The following is a 23,639-nucleotide window of genomic DNA, read 5'->3' on the forward strand; positions in this document are numbered from 1 at the left end:
AAATGTCTAGTTATGGCCTATCTCTGAGAGCATCTCTTGAATAGATGGAAAATGCATTTTGACTTCCTGAAAGAACTGTTGCTTTGTGGAAAGAGCTGGAAATCATACAAGTCATTCCTTAGCAATGCTGATGATAACTGATCAGATACGAGCATGCATGCATGTATGTAAAAACCTCAGTGCACGCCAGCTTTGCTATTCACACCAGTCATTGCTAAATGGGCAAAATGCTTTTACAGTGGGTTCTTGATATCCACTAGGGTTTGGTTCCAGGACCTCCTGTGGATACCAAAATCTATGGATGCTCATGTCCCATTAAATGCAATGGCAAAATCCATGGATATGGAGGGCTGACTGAACTTTGAAGTCCTATCTTCTCAAAGTGGGTGATAATAATAACCAGCAGCAGTAGCAGTAAATTTGTACAGTAATCAGCAATATATGAAACAATATATCTTTATAAGAATATCAGTGTCTCCTTGTGAAAGATCCTTAGCTACTTCAGAAAGGCTCACATGGTGTTTGTGAAGTCCTTTCTTGGATGAAGGAATCTACAGGAGCACAAAGTAGCATTGTTCGTTATTGCTGTAATCAAGGCTGTTAACTGTAGAAATATTGTAAAATGTTAGCAGGCCTCCAGCTGGAAGGGAAAAAAAGTTGGTGTGGTTAGTTTCTCCCCCTTCACCTATCACACTCAGATTAACAACTTTCCCTTGTTCTCTGGAACTCCCCTAACTTGTGCCCTGCTATACTGCTGAATTATATACAGATGCAAAGCATTAGTAAAGTCTGCCATTCAACATCCTGTTTTTCCAGCCACTCTTCCAAACTCCTCCACGTTTCTCAGAGGCTTTATCGGACAGGACGTTCCTCTGAAACATTTGCCATAAGAGGAACTGACAGCTCTTCAAACACCAGCTGAAGATCATTTATTTTCCACTACTTCCTGCATATGCAAAATTGTTTCACCGGGATAGGCTGATTAGGATTTTCACTAGTCAGACAGAGTGCACCCATTTTAATACATTTGGTACTAGAAAGATTATGGGGTATTAACATATACTATAAAATATAATATATACTATAAAAATGCTACCATACACGTTAAGAGTGTGATGCCCCAAAATATAGTTTCCATGTCATCTTTTAGAAATTCTGTTCTCATGTCCAGGTAAGGTATGATTTATCCACAGGTTACAGGTATTTCTTTCAGTGCTATGCGGTTATTTGCATGAAAGATGGCAAGTCATAATAGATGTAAAATGGAAAATCAGCAGAATGAGGATTATCTGTTCTCAGAGATCACAGATGTTATGATGGAAGGAACTGAAGGAACTCCTATAGCAGGGCAGGTGGAAAGTTGATGTGACTTTATTGATAGATCTCTGTGGGTTCTGGTAGCCCATAAAGGTTTTCTGTCTGCCAAACATTTAAAATAATAGCAGTGTAATAACTCTGTGCATACATGCACATGAGCACACACAGCCCTAAATTAAGGGTAGGAATCATGTAGATGTCCAGATTTTGCTAAACTGCAACTCCCATTATTCCTAGCCATTGACTGTATTGTCTAAGGTTGTTAGACTTGCAGTCCACCAACATTGGGAAGGCACCGCGTTCTCACCTCTTTCCAAGTTATACTGATGGAATGGAGAAAGTTTGGGTAACCAGCTATGGTCCACAAGGTAAAAGTTAATAATAAGGAAGAGCACATAAGCTACAGGAGGCTGCTGCAGTCTGCTTTTGCCTGGGTCTACAAGAAAGGGAAAGATTGTGCTCCTTCCTCTCTTCCCTCTGTCCCACTAGTTGAGCACAAATCACTTTTGCATTTTGAACTCAGTTTGCAGCAACTGTAGTAATATGAGGCAAAGAGAAAAGTGGGAAAAAATTGGAAATTTAAAAAATGTTGGATGACAGGATTAATCAGGACTGTCCCTCAGTGGCATTCCCATACCGAGTGACACCCGGTGCGGGGGGAGGGGGTGGCGAGACTTCTGTGGGGGCAGAACTTCTAGGCCAGGACTTCCAGGGTGGGACTTTTGGGGTACGGGCCACACAGGAGCATTCGCACGGCCCGAGGGAGCAGCCATGCGGCCCTGAAGAGTAAACACAGGCCCAAGCAGCTCCTGCAGCAGTGCTGAGCAGCCCCCACGCAGGCTTAGAACCCTCACCGAGTGCTGTCTGCACTCCCCCAGTGACACTACTGCTATCCCTGCCAAATTAGGAGAGTTGGAGGCTATGGTTTTATACTATCACAGTGTTAACAAGAGAACATAGAGGATGTCTCAGATAACAGAGTTCAGGTTCAAAATAAAAGCAAGAATTATATCTGCATACATCCCTGCATTTTAATAAAGTTGAACATCACAGCTCAATGAAGAAGCATCTGTGAGTATTCAGGCATCTAGGCTTTTAGTGTTATCTGCCTTGTGCACTAACATGCTAATTGCCGAAGAAAAATGTGGAACTAATTTTACATATTAGCTGTGTGAGACTATCCAAGTACCACCAAGATACACAGTATCAAAACAGACAATACTGCATTATTATTATTATTATTGATATATTACACTACACAATTACAGAATATGTTCTGTTTCATGGGTTAACAAGCTGTTTCATTGTAACAACAAAAATCCAAGTCTATTTCTAATTTTCACACAGAGGCTGCTTAGCTTTACAACCATTTATCTTTATGACTCTTGCAAGGGAAAAAATTAGACTGGCTTTTTTATGCTGGAAACAAAACAAGGCCACATGCCTCCGCACTGATTAGCCAGGAGAGCCTAAAAGAACTGTCCTTTCTTCTTTTTTTTAAAGCTGTTGTATTAACCACTCCCCACTTTAATTCTACCATCTGGCCATTGCAAGCACATTGTTTCATCTCTGGTGGTGGTGCGATTTATATAAGTTTACTATGTCAGGTGATGGGAAACACTGGGGATTAAACTATGGAAGTAACTGGGCAGCTTGTTGTGATATAGTACACATTTGGTATAGAACATGTACTCAGACAGACACTTCAGACAGCTAATTTTGGCACTCATCAAAAGGAATAAAATTATTATTTAACTTCTGCTCAACTTGAGGATAATGGAGCAGAGGACAGAATAGGGAAATTTCAGCACAGAATAAGTAACAAGATAGTGCAGGAATAACTGGCTTATCTAAACAAATATAAATCTCCAGGACCAGATGAACTATATCCAAGGGTATTAAAAGAACTGGCAAATGTAATATTGGAGCCATTGGCAATAATCTTTGAGAACTCCTGGAGAACAGGAGAAGTCCCAGCAGACTGGAGGAGGGCAAACGTTGTCCCCATCTTCAAAAAGGGGGAAAAAGAGGATCCAAACAATTATCGTCCAGTTAGTCTGACATCTATACAAGGAAATATTCTTGAGCAGATCATTAAACAGAGAGTCTGTGGACATCTAGAAGGCAATGCCATAAACAAAAAGTCAACATGGGTTTCAGAGAAAGAAGTCATGCCAGACAAATCTAATCTCTTTTTTGATAAAATTATCAGGTTGTTAGATAAAGGGAATGCTGTGGATATAGTATATCTTGATTTCAGTAAGGCTTTTGACAGGGTCCCCCATGACATTGTTGCAAACAAGCTAGTGAAAGGTGGGCTAGACAAGGCAACTGTTACATGGATTTGTAATTGGTTGACTAGCCAAACCCAAAAGGTGCTCAACAATGGCTCCTTTTCATCCTGGAGAGAAGTGACTAGTGGGGTCCCACAGCGCTCTACCTGGGCCCTGTGCTATTCAACATCTTTATCAATGACTTGGAGGACAAAATTGGGGGTATACTTTTCAAATTTGCAGATGACAGCAAATTAGGAGGAGTAGCTAACACCCCTGAGGACAGCATCAAAATTCAAAATGACCTAAATAGTTAGAAAGCTGGGCCAAAAGCTAACAAAATGGATTTCAACACAGAGAAATGTAAGGTACTGCACTTAGGGCTGAAAAATGAACAGATATAGGATGAGTGACACTTGGCTGAACTAGACTACATGTGAAAGGGATCTAGGAGTCCAAGTAGACCACAAGTTGAACATGAGTCAACAGTGCGATGTGGCAGCTAACAAGGCCAATGCAATTTTAGGTTGCGTCAATAGAAGTATAGTGTCTAGATCAAGGGAAGTAATAGTGCCACTTTATTCTGCTCTGGTCAGGCCCCACCTGGAATATTGTGTCCAGTTCTGGGCACCACAGTTTTAAAAATATGTTGAGAAACTGGAGCGTGTCCAAAGGAGGGCGACTAAAATGGTGAAGAGCCTGGAAACCATGCCCTATGAGGAACAACTTAGGGAGCTGGAGATGTTTAGCCTGGAGAAGAGAAGGTGATATGATAGCCCTGAGTCATATTGAGGAGGGAGCAAGCTTGTTTTCTGCTGCTCCAGAGAACAGGACCTGGAACAATGGATGCAAACTACAGGAAAAGAGATTCCACCTCACCATTAGAAGGAATTTCCTGACAGTAAGGGCTGTTCGACAGTGGAACACACTCCCTTGGAGTATAGTGGAGTCTCCTTCCTTAGAGGTCTTTAAACAGAAGCTGGATGGCCATCTGTCAGAGATGCTTTGATTGAGATTTCCTGCATGCCAGGGGTTTGGACTGGATGGCCGTTGCAGTCTCTTCCAACACTATGATTCTATGATTATTATTGTGTGTTTACTACGATTAGGGTTGTCAGGTGTCCCATTTTCTACAGGATATCCCATATCAGGGTCTTAAAGTCCCATCCCATATCAGAATAATACAAGATATCCATACCCTATATTAGAGAGAGATCTTGTAGTACCTTTGAGACTAACTGAAAGAAAGAAGTTGTCAGCATGAGTTTTCATAGACTTCAGTCTACTTCCTCAGATGCCAAAAGTATCTCAGGAAGTAGATTTAAGTCTACTAAAGCTCATGCTGCCAACTACTTTCTTTCAATTAATCTCAAAGGTTCTACAATATCTCTCTACATACTGATTCTACAGACTAACATGGCTATATCTTTGAATTCTACCCATATTCGAGAGTGGGCATGAGTCCACTTCTGCCAGACTGACCCCCCAAGCATTAAGAGTGTGTGCAACAATCCAGCAAGAACCTATTTATTGGGACTGCAGCTGGCATGGCACTACTCTTCCTCTTTTTTTGGTTGGCTAGGAGTAGGGTTGCCATAAGTCAGGACCTCCAAACTGGGAAAAATGTAGGACAAATGTAGGATAACATTTTCGAAGGTAGGACACATTTTTTAAAAAATGGAGGACACGCGAAAAAATTTAAATTAAATTTAAATTAACATTGTTAATTAACAAAAAAAATAAAAAGAAGCGAAACTTGGATATTAATAATAATAAAAATTAACAAAAAAATAAAAAGAAGGGAAACTTGGATATTAATAATAATAAAAATAACAAAAAAAATAAAAAGAAGGGAAACTTGGATATTAGTAATAATAAAAATAACAAAAAAATAAAATAAAAAGAAAGGAAACTTGGATATTAGTAATAATAAAAATAACAAAAAATAAAATAAAAAGAAGGGAAACTTGGATATTAATAAAAATAAAAATTAACAAAAATAATAATTAAAAAAATGCACACAAACCACTCCACCACACTGACTCTCTTAAACAGGCCTGCCCTGAAAAAATAAATAAAAAACAAGGGCTACCTGAAATGGCCACTCACCTCCTCTTAATCCTGCTCCTCTCCCTGTTTGTATTTGGCACCGATTCCACTCCCTCTGACCCAGAGTCCTCCTCCGCTCCTCTGCCTCCTTAAGGGGACCAGCTCCCTTTTTAGGCCGGTGCGCGCCTGGGCAGCTGCTTCCTGGGCTCGGCGGGGTTGTGGAGGAGGAGAAGGAAGCAGAGGAGAAGGTGGGTGGCCAGCCGGCCCCAAGAGCGGCTGCGCGCGGCCATAGAAAGGGAGCACGCGCAGGCAGCGGAGGAGGAGGGCCCGCTGGCCCCATGCGGCCACGTGCAGCCATAGAAATGGAGCACGCGAGGGCGGAAGAGGAGGAGGGCCCACTACCCCCATGCGGCCGCATGCGGCCATTAGAAGGGTGTGCGCAAGGGCGGAGGAGGAGGAGGGTGGCTGTGGGCGGGGCAGTCCCGCTTTTGGCGGGAAACCGGACCGGGACCGGACCAAGACCGCCAAAAGTGGGATTGTCCCGCCTGCAGGAGGGATATGGCATCCCTAGCTAGGAGGACACCAAGAAGCATAGTAAAGTTTTCTCTCCCAATGGTTGGCTTGCCATAGTGAGAACTGCATTGGGTTTTGTTTCCCCACCAGATCTGAAATTTCATAGGAGGCCATCCTCTCACAAAACCTGAGGCAGCTTTACTTAGGCCTCCCTCACACATCTAATACTGATTTTCAGAAAATTTGGCAATCTTAACTTCTATGGAGGTGGTAAATGTGAGTATGGGATTTTCTGCATCGGGAGCCAAAATGTCTGGTCTGATTGTGGACATAATGCACAGGGTTGTCCTTCCCATTCCTATTCAGCATTGAGACCACTAGCTCAGGCAGCAGAATTTGAGAGACAGCAGTGGAAAACTCCCACTGAGTTCTCTAGAATGTCCCCTGTATAGTAACACAGGGCTATGAGTATCACACCGCCTGCTATGGGTCTATATGATTATATTTTATTTATTTTTTGGCCCTTATCAAGCCCAGTACAGCATCCAGACATTGGTCCTGCACTTGCACTGCCTCAGCTGACTTTAACAAGTTTCATCAGAATGGAGATGGCACCTAATCTCAAAAAGCCTAATGACTTCACCTAGCAGCTTCATATAAATATTAAATAGCATGGGGGATAAGAAGAAATAGCCATGAAACTGAACAAACCCTCCCCAATGCCAATGTCTTCAATCAACACTGGTCAGATTGCATGTGGAACAAGTAGCAAGTATTGCACTTTGTCTCAGATAGCAAAATAACTGACTGGTGCTGACAATGCACCTTGACTTAGGCAGAGAGGGTGCCATTTGCACTCCCTCAGAAACTAGGATGAGGAAATAAAATACCATCAAGATTTGCTCACTTTGGCATAATATAGTTCCTAAACTCCCCTTTTGCTGGCAAGGTGGCAGAGCTACACTAGATACTAATTTATGTGACTGCTCCAGCCAGTCTCCTTGTGTTACTTTTTTGCAGGTCTGGTGGCAATTTAGGTGACAATGGGAATACTAAGCTTAAGACAACAGTCTTGACACTTAAGCATATCTGTGTTGAGACTGAGAATCCAGAATTTCTGGACATCATAAGGAATCTATTATAATTTCAGTCACTTTCAGCTCATTGACTTCATTACCATCTGTCTTCATCCACTCATGCTTCAAGAAAATAAAAAGATGAAGAATTTTCCCCCTCTAACCCAAAGATGAGTCATCGAATGCAGGGAGGGAAGCAGGTATTCATTCAGTTCTGTGATCTCACAGTATCATAGGATGGGAAATAAGACAAGATCATTAGGTCCACTGAGTTGAAAATAAGGGTTCACTTTTCAGTTGAGCAATAATTCTCTTTTCAAGGTGTGCAATATTTAAGCAATCATCCCTACAAAATTGGTCATTACCACTAGCTAATGACCGATTTGTGAGCTAATAGCCCAAGGTGAAGCCAAGGGCAGCAAATGCTCTGGCAAACCACTTGCTGACTGCAGTATTAACAGATTTCAAGGGCATCATTGCTATTATAAACCATGTTCACTGATTTATATCAACACTAATACATATACTTTTTAAAAAGAGCAGGTGCAGTGAGGTGGAAACATTGTTTCCTGCTGTTTCATTGCTGATTGTCCACCACACAGTGTTCTAGAGTTATATGACAAGTCTTGGACCACTTAAACTGGAGAATCAAGAAGCAGGGGAGAAATTCAAAGGGTGTTGTTTTTATAAATCTCCATGCACCTAAGTCTTCCACCCATAATACATCACATACAAGGCATTTTCTCATTTTTCATAACACATTACATACCACCATATGATTCCTTTCATTTTGTTCAAATTATCTATTAGACATATTCTCAACAATAAATAATAAAAACTAGATTTCTTAAATACTAGATTTTTTTTATTTTTAACAATTTTCAAAAGAAGATCATTTGGATATATTGCCACATACAACTTACTTACATTTTAATTTATTATCATATGCAAGAGAGAAAATAGAGGAGAAAACCAGCAAGAAGCATATTCACACAACAACATGGTTACATGGATAGTTTATCACAGTCTAATAATAATAATAATAATAATAATAATAATAATAATAAGTTTATTTACATTTCCTGCCTCTCCTAATTGAATCGAGGCAGAATTACAGCCTAAAATACATACAAAAACAGTCAGTAAAACATGACAGCAATAATAATTTTAGTTAAAAAACCAACTCTATCATTAATGACAACAGTAGTAGAGTTATAGGACAATCATAGTCAGAGGAGTGGAGCAGTATCTCTTATATAAGATCGGGTGGGTATGCCCACCAGAAGAGATCTGTCTTAATCTAGCTAGAGACTCTTCAGACAAGAAAAAATGTAGCAGTGGTGCTGTGCACCGCAATACTCCTAGATATCCTCTTTGCTCAGCTCTTATCTCCTCTCTCATGGCACAAAATATAAGTATGCTTACAACAGCAGACAGAAGAAACAGGCATGTACCTGAACCATTAGGACAAGGGGATGGAAGTCAACATTTTTGCAAACTCTGGGCCCGTACAGATAGGCCAAAATAAAGCTGCTTTGGGTCACTTAGGAGGTATGCTATTTAAATGATGCATGCATCCTAAGAGGCCAGAAGTCGTGCCAAAGCCATGCTCGAGTCCTAACAACTGGAACGCAGCTTTGGCGCAGCTTCTGGCCTCTTAAGATGCATGTGTCATTTAAACAGCATACATCCAAAGTGACCTGAGGCAGCTTTATTTTGGCCTGTCTGTACGGGCCCTCTCTCTCTGATTCCAGACTCTTACATTGCCCCACTGAGGATGCATTTACACTCTAGAAATAATGCAGTTTGGTACTACTTTAAGTTCTGTTGCTCCATCTTGTGGCATCCTGGGATGAACCACATTATTTCTACAGTGTAGCTGTACCCTGAGTTTCCAGATTGAGATTTAGCAACTCTTAACACATAAAGCCAGTGATTCTCTTGTTAGTTTTAAATAAAGTACACCTACTGAATCAATGGAATTTACCTGTAAACTCACTATTCAACAACTGATTGGGACTAACCAATAGCATTCAGGTTAATTCAAATTCAAGGGCATGCTATCACCATTGCAATTAAGTCATCATTTACCACATCGTCACTGGAAATTTTAGACAAGGGGAAGATACATACAGCTATCAAAATCAGTTCTTGTGTCTGTCCCCAGTTCTTGTGCCCTTGCTGTGTGTGTGTTGTGTGCCTTCAAGTCATTTCCAATTTATTGCAAACCTAAGATGAACCTATCACAGAGTTTTCCTTGGCAAGGTTTGTTCAGGGGAGGTTTGCCATTGCCTTCCCTGAGGCTGAGAGTATGGAGCCCTGGTGGCGCAGTGGTTAAATGCCTGTACTGCAGCCATTCACTCAAAACCACAAGGTTGTGAGTTCAAGACCAGCAAAAGGGCCCAAGCTCGACTCAGGCTTGCATCCTTCCGAGGTCGCTAAAATGAGTACCCAGACTGTTGGGGGCAAATTAGCTTACTTGCTAATTAGCTTACTTGCTGTTCACCGCTATGATCTTTGGAATAGTGGTATATAAATAAAACAAATTATTAATTATTAATTATGTGACTTACCCAAGGTCACTCAGTGGATTTCATGGCCAAATGGGAATCAAACCCTGGTCTCCAGAGTCATAATCCAGTGTTCAAACCACTATGCCATGCTGGCTCTATGCTCTTGCTTGGGTTTATTTATTTATTTGTTTGTTTATTTGATTTACATCCCACTTTTCTCAGAAAGGGACTCAGAGAGGACTGCCAGGTTAACTATGGGATAGGCTCCTGTCACTTTAATCAATAACAGATCCTGCTTACCATTAAGTTCCATCACGCAGAACTCCAAAATTCACCATTTAGCTGCTCTAACCCATCCTCCATATGACTATTTATTGACCAAAGGGAAAAGGAGGTACAGAGAAATGTCTAGCTCTGTCCCCATAGCTGGATCCACTGCACTGAACTTGACATCACTGACAGGTTGTTGAGAAGGCAGTGTGAAATGAGTAAATTTTGGAATTTAATCCTGCAACAGAAGATAGATGGAATTTTACTTGGTTGAAGATTTGTGGCTGTGATGAGTACCTGTGAACTAAGATTGGGATGGCACCCTACCTGAACACTTAAAAAAGCTGTCAAGATGGATCTCTTCCGGCAGGCCTTTCCTGAGTAAAAGTGCCCGGCCACAGAATGACTGCCCCCCGCATCATGTATCAGCCCACCGCTCTGTCCTCGCTGTATTTTATTGTGTTTTTAATAGATGTTTTAATTGTAATTTGCTTAATCCTGTGTTAAGGGGGGGGGGATTTGGGACATAAATTTGTAAATGTGGATTTTAACATGTTGTTTCCGCTTTGATTGTCCTGTCAGAGAAAAGCAGGATATAAATAAAAGTTTTATTTATTTTATTTATGTAAACATTTGTGCAAGCCTTTCAAAGATCATCCCAGGTTTGCCATTGCCTTCCCCGAGGCTATGTTCACCTGTTTTTCACCCACTACAGCCTATGACAGGATACCTTCCCCTCCCTGTTTTGCATCTCTTGACTCTGTAGTTCAAGGATGATTATCAGATACTGCATCAAAGTAGGACATACTCACATGTACCCATAAAACTAAGCAGTAGCTGAGAGCACTTGACAAACCTCTAAGACTTGCTAGTTTCTAGTTTTCTGCCAGAGCTCGTGTTCTCAGTTTGTCTGCACTGTTAGTATCTTTGTCCTAGACTCTGATAAATAATGGTAAGGTTGAGTTGATCAGTTCCTACTGTATTCTCTCCATAACATTGTAAATTACTATTATTGTTGCCATAGAGGAAATTCAAACTCCATACAGATTATTTGCATTGGGATCATGGATTAGATTTCATCATAGCTACTTTTCTTTGACAGTAAATGGGAACAGTTGCAAAATAAGTATAGTTTACAAGTGGCTATTTCTCTGGATTAGCATCACGTCATGGCATGCAATATTTTGAATGTTCTCAGGAATCATTTTGAAGAGTGTATTGTGAAAAGTCCATCAACAAGAGTATACACAAAGACTGTGAGCAAAATGTAGACTTTAAAACATTTAGCCTTTCCTCATTTGGCAGAATGATATACTTTGGAAATTGCTGCCGTATTTAACCAAGAGAGAGAGAGTGCACAAGTAATTGATGGTTAAATCAAGTGTGATTGGTTACATGGCTGTTTCTACTTATAAAAGACTTTTGTTACAAGTATTTTTAGTCTCAACTGATTTCATATTAACCTTTCAAGCCAGAGCTAAAGAAGCCCAGAGCTGGAAAGAATTGATAGAAGGAGACCAATCTGATAGTTTATGAAATGCTATCATTCCATACGCCAGACTTCCAGATGCCTTGCTTTCTTACAGTGATGGTTCCTAAAATCACAGGACAAAAGTCAGTGCATGTGGGATAAATGTCCATTATGTCTACTGTTGATTGTTTATAGCATAAAGAAAGGGAAAGAACTCTATGGCCTTGGTCTGAACTCAGCATAATGTAAAGAAAGGCCAATGGGGGAACAAATAAGCCCAATGATGGGCTGCCAGAATCAACCAAGAAATGTTTTCTGTTGCACTGTTCTATATACAGGTGAGTCACAATTTGTCTTATCCCAATTCACAGCATTTCAAATTTACAATTTTTCTCTGGAAATAAGATCTAATCTTCACTGCAGAAATAATGCAATTTGATACCGCTTTAACTGCCATGGTTCAATCCTTTGGAATCCAGGGACATAGTTTTGTGAGATATTTAGCTTTTTCTTTCAGAGGGCTCTGGTGCCACAACAAACTACAAATGGCAGGATTCCACAGCATGGAGCTATGGCAGTTAAAGTTGTGTAAAACTATATTATTTCTACAGTGCAGAGTAGACCTGTCTCACTCATAATTCATAGCTCTCCCAAGGTGCCTGAGCAGTTGAACAAGGGAGGAGAGCAAAGAAGGAGATGAAAGAGGACAAGGAGGGAGAGCAGTAAGAAAAGGTGACTGGAGAGGCTTTCTTCAACCTGCTTGGCTAGAGGAAGGGGAAGAAAGCAACAACAGCACTGATGTTGCTGGAAGGAAGGGATTTCCTTTGCCTGGTTAGAACAGGAGAATAAGGGGAAGGGGGTAACTGAAACCTTGGAATTTTGGTGTGACTGGAAGTGGCTTCCTTTGCTTGTTTAAATGGTGGGTGAGCAACTGGAGACTGCTTTCTTGCAAGGTCATAGCAGAAGATGTGCTGTCTCTTTCTCCCTCCTGATGAGCTTCCTTCAACTGGGAAGCCTGCTGGAGAAGGCACAGCAAAGGAACACAGTTCTTACCAGTTGTTCTCTGTCTGTGTGCTCCTCTGAAGAGGAGCTGTTGTCTAATGGCAAGCCAGCTCACTACAGCTAAGCCCCCTTAAGAATAGCAATTGCTGGCTTTTATGTCCTTCTGGAGAGCATCTACATATTCCTCTATCCTTACAAAGGTAAGCTCTGATGTTTTTATACTTTAAACCTCTTTAAAATTGGTGATGGGGTTGAATAAAACTGCTAACTTTGTGGCTAATTCAGTCCCCTCAGAACTTATTTGCCTGGTCTCCAATGATTCCTTATGGAACCAGCATACATACACACACACACACACACACACACACACACCATTTATATTGGCCTTAATTTACATCATGAATCCAGGAATACAGCCCCAACATAAATTAAGAGCCTCCTATATTAGGTAGTTCCTTGTATATTGCAGTTATTCAGTACACTGGGCTGACCTGCATAGACTAATCTCATATTTAATTGGTGTTTAATTCTGCATCATGTGTGCCTGCTTTAACTGCATGCAGATCAGTATCCTCAGTAGCCATTTGTTTTAATTTAATTCTGGGTATTGGCCCAAAACCATCGTGACTGAAACAAAGTGAAGTGATGTCTATTCGGGATACTTTGATTTGGCATTCCAGCATGGCAGGGGTTGGACTGGAAGGTCCTTGTGGTATCTTCAAACTCTATGATTCTATTATGTCTAGTCCTTTTTCTGAAGTGCTCTAGATTAGGATGGGAAAAACTGGTCTGTGGACATGTAGACCCACTCTGTTTTGGTGCCTGCCCCCCAATTTCCCAGAGATACTAAATTCAATCAGATGGAATAAAATCATGCCCAAATGTCAGGAATATCGCTCAAAACAAACACTGATATCTAAACCATCAAAATCCTGAAAATCAGCCCCAAATCAGCAAAAAGAAAGAAAGAAAGAAACTAAGGTAGACTTCTGACCATGCTCAGGACTGATTTTCAGGCAACTGCGGCAAAGACCTGCAACCTGCTGCAAGGGTTGGATACTGGCCCCACTGCAGTTGCTCATCCTTCTTTTAGATACTGTTTCTTGATGTTCTTAATGTCAAAAGACTAAGGACCTTATCGCACACACAGTCTGGGGACCAAAGGAGGATGCTTGTGTGTGCGCATATGCTGCAGAAAACAGAGTTTATCGCACACAAATACGTCCTCCAAGAGGCCCCGTTCCGTCCCCCGGCACGCACCCATTCGCATCCAGTCCTGACGGGCGTGATTTTTGCCTGACGGATTTCCGTCAGCAAAAAATCACGCCCGTCAGGACCGGACGCGAATGGGTGCATGCCGGGGGACTGAACGGGGCCTCTTGGAGGACGTATTCGTGTGCGATAAACTCCGTTTTCTACAGCACGCGTGTGCACACGAGCGTCCTCCTTCGGTCCCCAGGACGTTTAAAATTGTGTGTGCGATAAAGTCCTAAGATGGTGGAACAGTGTCTGAGTTAGCCACCTATAACCACTGCTAGCATTACAGGGGATTCATCCAGAATTAAATATGAACCATCATTTTTCTTCTTTCAAATAAGGAGGACAGCACCTGACATGTAACCACAGTATATATCCCTCTAATCAATCCCAGCCCAGACTCACTGTTTAGCCACTGAAGCCCCTCCAGCCCCAATAGCCATTCAATGTTTGATGAAGAGCAGGGTGATTGGAGAAGCCTCTATCTATGTTGCAAAATAATGACATCATCACTGAGATCTGCTAGGATATTCTGGCCAGGATTTCCCACTTGGCCATGAAACCCACTGGATGACCTTGGGTAAGTCACACACTCTCAGCCTCGGGTGAAGGCAATGGCAAACCTCCTCTGAACAAAACTTGCCATGAAAACCCCTTGATGTGGCCTTAGGGTCGCCATAAATTGGAAACTACTTGAAAGCCCACAACAACAACAACAACAACAACAACAACAACAGTTCTGGCTACAGGGACACAGCCAGGCCCTTCTCCAGTTATCCTACCCCACTCTCCATCAGCCACTGAATGGGCATGAGGAACAGCAGTAGCTAAATAGTGATTAGGGATGGGTGGGCACTTTGGTCAATGCAGAAGGTGGAGAAGAATACCAATCTCCACAACTGCCAAAAAAGTACATACACAAAGTGCATATGCAAAGATTCCATCTAAACATTAGGAGGAACTTCCTGACAGTAAGAGCTGTTCAACAGTGGAATACACTCCCTCAGAGAATTGTGGAGTCTCCTTCTTTGGGGTTTTTTTAACAGAGGCTGGGTGGCCATCTGTTACTGGGAGTGCTTTGATTGTGTATGCCTGCATGGCAGAGGGTTGGACCAGATGGCCCTTTGGGTCTCTCCCACCTCTATGATTCTATGATTCTATTCTATGTTTCTAAGACTTGGTACAAACGGGTGCTTTGTGGCATGCCAGCGGTGATTTTAGGGTTCTCCTGAACCCTAATACATATGGCCAGCATCATCTTAACGCAGCACCATACATATGGTGCGCACATCCATGACATGTCTTGTGCAACGCGTCCCCAAATGGCACAGCGCACAAGACATGTCACCATGATGCCCTAGGGCAAAAATGGTGCCTTGGCAGAATCATGGGAAGGAGCTCCATTTCAGAGCTCCATTTCCGAGCTCTTTTTTGGGGCAGATCGTTGTTGCAGCCATGTGGTTGCCACAGCAACGATCTGGAGGAGAATTCTTCTAGTCTGTACCAGGCCTAAGTAAGGTGAACTTACAGGTATATATCACCAACAGGTTGCCAAAGACTGATTGGTACCCAACAATTCCCTCGACACGTCTCCCACATTTTTATGGCCATTTGTTTACCAAAATAACATGTAGCTTCTTCCTGGTTAGTTAACTCTGCACCAGCATAGCTAAGTGAATTTGATTCATTTAGGTTGTAATTATATGCAAACATTCCTGGAATTAAGCCTAATAGAACACATATCAAGAAGCAACATGGATCTCAAGAGAAGCATCTCTTTTTGTTTTGCTAATGGAACTTTAAAAAAAAAACTTCATGGAGTTCCCACATAGCCAGAAGGAAGAGAGGCAGGCCTGCATGAATGTCCCTCCAACAACATCTTGACAAAATGCAGGTTTGGGACTAACATCAGCATTTTCCCCCTCCTCTATGATTTTTAACATCTTTGCCTGGTGAAGAAGCCAGTGCAGTTTCAAAAGCTTTCAACATACATTTTGTGCATTTTGGTTGGCTAATAAAGGTTATCACTGCTTTGTAGATTTCTAGTGGAATACAGTAGGACTTACTTTTGACTAAAAATTGCCTTCTTAATCTAACTATGGCGGGTTACAGACCACCTGTTTGGGGCGGCCTGTACCCGCCCCACTCCCTGCTGTATCGGGGCCTCAGCTGCCAGACCGGCAGCCTCCGAGGCCCCGATCCGCCGCTTTCCAGGCTTCAAGCCCTAAGGACACCCCGCGGCAGCAAGGAGGAGGAGAAAGGGGCCACTTGGCCCCTTTCTCCTCTGCGTCGCTGGCGCAGCCATCTGAAGGCTATGCCAGCGACGCAAACTACAGAAGGAGCTCCGTTTCGGAGCTCCTTCTTACGCCGTGTAAAGGGCGCTCTAAGCACCCTCGCGCGGCGCAAGGACGTCACATCCGCGCCGCCTCGTTTGGAGGCGGTGCGGTCGTGACGTCGTAATGGCGGCAACCGTGTGGAACAGCTGCCACCATTTTGTGTGTGCTCTGCGCGTGCTAGGGTTGGGAGCGTCCGGAAAGGACACTCCTTTCTAACCCTAGCACGCGCAGAGCGCACACTTTTAGGCCCGTCTGTAACGGGCCTATCTCTCCCTCTTTCTGGACTGCAATTAAAGAGTTCTGAGGGAGCACTGTTTACTACTTATTCCGATAACAAATGTTATGACAGTGTTCCCCTATTCCACTATCATAGGATGTGGTGAGGCAGGCCACTTCTCCTGCCCTATGAAACAGGAAAGATAGTTTATTGCCTATCCCTATATACTCAAAAGAAACTTTTGAGGTTTGCTTGCAAGAAGTACATATAGGATTATAGCCTCAAAGATCAATGATAACCATGTTTACTCAAGAAGTCCCACCATGCTCAAGCATAGTTAAATACGTTTAGGGTTGATGCGAGAATATTTAAGTTCACACCATCATCACATGGAATAACCCTGAAATAACCCTGTAATGGATTCCACATGGAATCTGGCTTTGTGAAAAGATCAACCATGCATAACCCTTGATATTCTCTACTAAAAATCCTCATAATTCCACATCTGATGTATTTTGTAACAATTCATGAAAGAGTCACAATGAAAAACAAAAGCATACAAAAAGAAGCAGTGTTTATATTATTCTGGAATGACCAATTTGAGGATGACATTAAAGTGCACTTTTCTCATTGATTTGATGTGGGTGTTTCCTGTTTTTACGAACTTGATTGTTATGGACATATGTTTTATGTTTACTTTGTGTGTTTCTTTTTTTAAAAAAATCCTTGTAATCTTAACAACAGAATGACAGCAATAGTAATGTCACACAGATACATAACTTGTATAGCTATATAACTTGTTCAAAGTCACACAGATAATTTTTTTGGCATAAACGTTAAACTAGCCCCTGATGGAATTGCTCAGCTTACTATGGCTATTATGCCTTATTACTGTCAGGATCCTTATGTTCTGCTAAACCAAATCATTTTGTCAGAAATCAACCTCTAGTAAAGGGAAATTCAGGGCTTGTCTACACTGGCCAGAACGCTCCAGGCTGCTCCCAGAGAAAGCACAACTCATTAGAAAAAAACAATGATGCTGGGGAAGTGGAGGGAAGTAGGAAGAGGGGAAGACCACATACCAGATGGATAGACCCAGTCAGGGAGGCCATGGGCCTGAGCCTGCAGGACCTGAGCAGAAAGGTAGAGGATAGCAGAGTTTGGAGATGTCTCATTCACACGGTTGCCATGAGTCAAGGTCAATTCAAAGGAGGCTAACAAGAACAAGACAGGGGAACCCGTGACTCATTTACACCAGCCAGAATGCTCCAGCCTGCTCCCAGAGTGTTCTGGCCTGGAATTGCCCAAGCTTTTCCCATTACTACCACACTCCAGTGTGACATCAGGCAGCTGTTTACACATATGTTCCACTGTACCACCCAGCACCACTGCCGGTGGCACAAGTCACTCCCTCTGATGTCAGAAACATGTCTGGGAACCTCACTGTGACCTGAGTGAATGACTTGTACCAACAGTAGCAGTGCCAGGTGGCACAGTGGAACCTGTGTGTAAACAGTGGCCTGGCATCACTCTGGAATGCTCTGAATTTTCCAGCAAAAACTGGAGACAAAGGTGAGGTGGGTTTTTTTATACCAGTTTAGCCAGGGATAGGGTGGATTCAGTGTGGACCTGGACTTTCCTCATGAAGACAGTCCACATTCACCTTGGGGGTTTGGTCCTGCATCGTCTAGACTTGTCATGGTGAGGGCAGGGGTAATAGGTGAATTTGGTCCAGACCAGCAGGGAAACACCAGCCCTTTGTACTGTGCAGCTGTGCTGCAGCACCCAAATCGTGCAGCATAGCTGCGCAGTAAAAAAATGCCTAGAGCAGTTTTGCAGCGTCATAAGGGCTGCGTTGCAGCCCTTATGACGCTGCTTCCTGTCAGAGACGTGTGGGTGCTTAGACACCCACACGTCATCCATACGGCCCTCATGTGGGTGGTGCCACTCAGTAATGGCACCGCCTGCACATTGTATGACTCAGGAGCATGCAGTTGGTGAATGCTCCCGTGCCCTACTATCGCCGCCAGGATGTCGCATCCTGGTGGTGTGTACCGGGCCACAGTTACAAACTGATATGAAAGTCATCGGCTGAGATTCCCACCAGTGCTAGTGCTACCAGCCCAATGCTGAATCTCTTGAAAGCAAGCCTTCAGAGTCCCACCCAAAGAGATATACAGTTTAACCAGAGATTTCACTATGTATATTTTGCCTATAAATGAATATCAATCATAATAAGAATTCCAAGTGGACATTTCAACCCAGTAATTTTAATGGAAATGAGGCTCTAAATCTATATTATCATGCCAAGAAAAATGGAGCTATTTTCACATTTCAGTTACCTAATGGACTAGATACACATTTTCCTTGGGCTTGAGGAATGAGCTGAAAGCAGCAGTCTTTGCCTTAGCTTTTAATGGTGTTGTATCCTAGTCGCTAATCCATGACAGTCCATGGTGAGGCCTCAATTAGGGTTTACAAGATCATTACAGAACGCTCATTGTTGGAAAGTAAACACCATAGATGTAAGCCTTATATTAGGTAGTAAAGAGGTCAGATATTGGTGATCCCCTGTTGCAAAGGATAGTGGTGCTGTTTGTTTGTTTGTTTTGTTTTCCTTTTAAGGGACTTTTGAGATATAATAAGAATGTATATGCACATTTTTCAAAACGAAACAAGAAAAATAGTTGACAAAATCTCTTTTAAAGAACAAAGTAGGGGAAATTCTAGGGGAAAGGCTATCATTTTCATGGCAGTAGTGAGAAATGGAAATTATGCCATGGGTGCCCACCTCTTGTTTTCTCTCTTGCATATACACCAAGATTACATACTTTCTTCTCCAGAGTTCAAGTAATGACTACAAGAGGCCACATTTTGTTTTCACAGCAACTACAGTGTACAAGATGAGTGCTTCCAAAATAGTTTCATACCTGCATATATATAGTTTAAAGAGAAGCCACCTCTAACCTAGGTCACTAAAGGGGTGCAAATCTATATAGAGATCTTGTTGCACCTTTGAGACTAAGGGGCTCTACAGATGGGCGGATGCAATCCACTCCCTACAGAGAGCAAAAAGACACCCCTAAAAGGGGCTTCTTTTTGCAACCCAGAAGGGGTGCCATAGGCGCACTCCCACGCCATGATGACGCCCCTTGTGTGCCTCTCCATTTGGGTGCTGCACTGCACAGACATCATCATTGCACACACTATGTGGATGGGCATGTGCCATAATAGTCTCCAGGTGGTGGAACTAGGGCTTGTAATGTGTGAACCCTCAGCCCTAGCTCAGCCCTAGTGTGCATGCAGGCCGGCATAAAGCAGCAGTCTATATTGCCCCTAACTGAAAGAAAGATGCTGGCAGCATGACCTTTCCTAGACTTAGGTCTACTTCCTCAGATGCATTTGGCTATATCTTTGAATTCTAAAGGGATGCAATTGTGTCTTGTAAATTAAAAATACACTTAGGTGTGGATGGTGATAAGAAGTAACAAATTAAAATCAGCTACGCAACCAACCATGTTAGAAATGTTCTAATAAAAGAGAGTAGCTTTAGATTTATTTTAAAATTTAATTGATTGACTAAAGTTAGACTTTCAGCATTAACTTAGGCTACAGCCACACTGCAGAAATAATCCAGTTTGATACCACTGGGAACTGTAATTTGTTGTGATACTAGATTTCTCTGACCGAGAGGGCTAAATGTCTCACAAAACTACAGTTCCCAGAATTCTATAGCATTTAGGCTATGACATTTAAAGTGTTGCCAAACTGGATTATTTCTGTAGTGGAGATGCAGCCCTAATTCCAAGTACTAAATTATCAAGTTATTAATGAAACAAATGAGACACTGGGTTAAAAGCCAATAAAGTTGCTTTTCTATACGTTATTTACTGTAATCTTCAGGATTAGAATATGAGAGTTTTGTTAATTCCCAAGTTAAAAGCTTTTCAACAGATAAGTAGGAAAGGCAGCCTGGGAGGGGTAATCTTTTTTGTACCCAGATGTTCCTTCTGTGTTCCACACTAGATATCGCATAGAAGCTTCTCATCTGTCCCATGAATTTGCATTCTAAAACTCTTATCTCTAGGACTTCTGTGAGGATCCACATGGGATTCAGTAAAATGCAGAATGGGGAGTTTAAGGAGGTAAGATTATAAGGCAGGACAAATGGGAAACCAAGGGCTAGTCAACACGTCAGTGTTCTATGTGAATTGGTGCACATTTTTGGACATTCTCATTGAGGGTTAATTGTTTTCACTCTCCTATGCAAATTCACAGATATATCACATACAATTAGTCCTCTAGGAGAATTTGTTTGCTAGTTCCCATCCATGCTCCTTGTCCTTACCTCACAATGCTATAATATGGGTTGTAAATACCAAGTTATTTTACCTTTCTTGAGATTAGATACTTGTAAGGTTGAGTATAATTTAGTTTTATGTAAGGAAGCAGTCTAGGGCTGCATCTACACTGCAGAATTAATGCAGTTTGGCACAACTATAACTGCCATGGCTCAATGCTATGGAATTCTATGATTTGCGATTCTGTGAGATATTTAGCCTTCTGTGTCAGAGCGCACTGCTGCCACAACAAACTATAAATTCCAGGACTCCATAAGATGGAGCCAAGGCAGTTAAAGTCAGTGCAGTCAAACTGCATTAATTCTGCAATGTGGCAGCAGCCAAGGACAAGAGCTCAGCTACAGCAAGCCTGATTCCTTTATTGTTTCACATGTTTGAACCTTGATTTCCCTTTTCTTTCTTTGTAATTCTGCATTAATTCTGCAGTGTGGCAGCAGTCTAGGTGAATTCCACCATTCTTTCTCATCCTGGAGACTCTGAACTCAGTGGTTGCTGATGGTCAGAGGTGGCATATCTGCAAACAACTCTCATTCTCAATCAGATTTTTAACAGGAAACAGCAGAAGTAACGCTTGAACCAACAAACCAAAAAATCTGGTCACAGCTGGATCAGAATGGAAATTATGCTTGTAGGCTCATGAGAATCATTACATTAGACGTCTTAAAACTGGCCCCATTCAACAGATTTAATAAAGACTGTCGACTGCAATTAAAGAGCTTTGACAAGTAAGGAAGACAATGAGAAACATAAATCCATACTTTTGATCCAAGCAAAATGTTTGCTGGGTTGTTGTTGTTTTTTAATTCCTTTCTCATGGAGCACTTGTCTAAAAGAAGGAGCAGAAAAATGAAAGAAAAACAATAACTGTAAACGTGGTTTTAGTGAATCTCCTGCTTTGAGACTGTATTGTCATGCCAAAAATTAATTTGTGGTTAATAGCAAGCTTGGGATTATAAGAACCTTCATGTGAGAACAAACAAACAAACGGGGGGGGGGGGGGGGGGCTTGAGAATGTGCTAGCTGGCTGGCGAACTATAAGGACAAAACTGTCAAATTCAGTATCAAAAAAAGAGAGCAAATTAGGCATGCAGTTTTGGAACCCTTGAAAGTGTTGCATATTTTTAATATCTAACAATAGGGAAGAATACCCCAAATCCAGCATCATTTGATTGCTGTGGAACAGAATTTTCTTCTTCTTCCTCCCCCAGCAGCCCACACTGAAGGAGTTCTCATCTTATCAGAGCAAGATTGGCATACACAAGGGAAGTCTGCAGGGGTGGGGAGGTCAGAGGCAGGGTGATACATTGCACAAAATTTATGAATTGTATAGAATATAAGATGCAAGAATTTTATTTATGTTTATTATTAAAAGATGCAACATGTTAACTTAAAGAGTTGTTTTTTTTAAAAAAAATACAATTATAGAATCTGTAAATGCCACTGAGATTTTTGGCACAAAAAACAAAAGTTGCTTTGACTTGGCGTATCTGTGATATCCTATCCATGCCAAACTTCTCCTTCCTGTCTCAGTGTGAGCATAGCAGGGATCTAGAGAAAAAGAAAACCATTTTATAAAGAATGGTCAGAAAATATAACAACCACACTAGGCCTAAGCAACAGAAATTACAGAAGTAAAGGTATTAGATACACAGGCACAATATAGACTGCCAAGAAACGGCAGCCTGCCAGCACCTGTTCTTACTCCAGAGGGATGGCACAGCCCCCAAACCGCGCGCCGTCACTCCAGAGTAAAAAGAACCTGCAAAAAACAGGTTCTTTTGTGCCGCCATAGTTATGTTGCGAGTGAGCCAATGGTGCACCCATGACGGAACAGGTGTAGCGTGACATGCAGATGCTATACGTCCATTATATCATAATGGTGGCACCCGTGTACACGGGATGCCACCATTACTGTGCTGCCAGCGTGTATTAGGGTTAGGGACCGTGCGGTTGCCGCGCAATCCCTAACCCTAAAATCAGCGCCAGCACAGCACTTTTGTGAGGTCTGTACCGTGCCACAATTTATTTGCTCTGTAAATTCTACATTCATAATTTTTAGTTTCTTAAATCTGAATAACAGATAAAACTATGTCCTGCACCTTGAGGAATGACTGCATAGGCCCCAACATTTCACATATGAAAACCAGGATTTGTGGCCAGGCAACAAGAGGATCAAAGTTACTAATAAGGAAGAATGTACAAAAGTATGATTTTAAGCAGACACATTCTGGAATGTATGTTTAAGGAAGCTTTGAAAACTGGCGGGGGGGGGGGGGCATCAAAGCAATACTATACTTTAGGTGTGCAACTGTGCACATAACAATAAATATGATATCATATAGTACATTATTGTAAAATCAAAATGTCTTTATTGGACCAAACTGAAAATTAAATCCATGATCACTGCCTGAACTTTATGTTCACATCCAGATCACCTCTAACGGCTGAGCAGTTAACTACTATGATAATGCACATTCTTCAACAAGAATTTGAATTCAAGTCTTTATCATATCACCAGTTACTAGGGTGGCTACAAGAAAAAGTGGACAGGGTTTATAGTTTTACAGAAGGGGGAATTTAAGCAGGTGTAGTTTGTTATGCTGGATTTTATTCTTCTGAATTAAATTCCTGCTAAAATTCCCTCTTCCATACAACTATCAAAGGTACAGGAGCACTGTCCTCCTTTTCATGTGGCTACCCTCACTTTGAAGTCTATTCTTACTTACCACATTGACTATACTTGGCTACTATGAGAAAGATAATCACTATATATTCATGAGAGTGAAGGATGTCAAATTGTGAGCTTCAATTTACCTTTATTCCAGTCCCAGATAATTGGATTTGTTCCAGATAACATTCCAGCATCTTCTTAAAAGATTCCAGCATCTTCTTTAAAAATGGTACTCAAAGTGCTGTCCAGGGATCGGTGCCAGTCTTTGGACCATTGACTGCCAGTTGTTGGCGAATTTCCCGGGGGGGGGGAT

Source organism: Sceloporus occidentalis, unplaced genomic scaffold (genome assembly GCF_023333645.1).
Source record: "Sceloporus occidentalis isolate IW3139 unplaced genomic scaffold, rSceOcc1.0.p SCAF_1, whole genome shotgun sequence".
Lineage (NCBI taxonomy): Eukaryota > Metazoa > Chordata > Lepidosauria > Squamata > Phrynosomatidae > Sceloporus > Sceloporus occidentalis.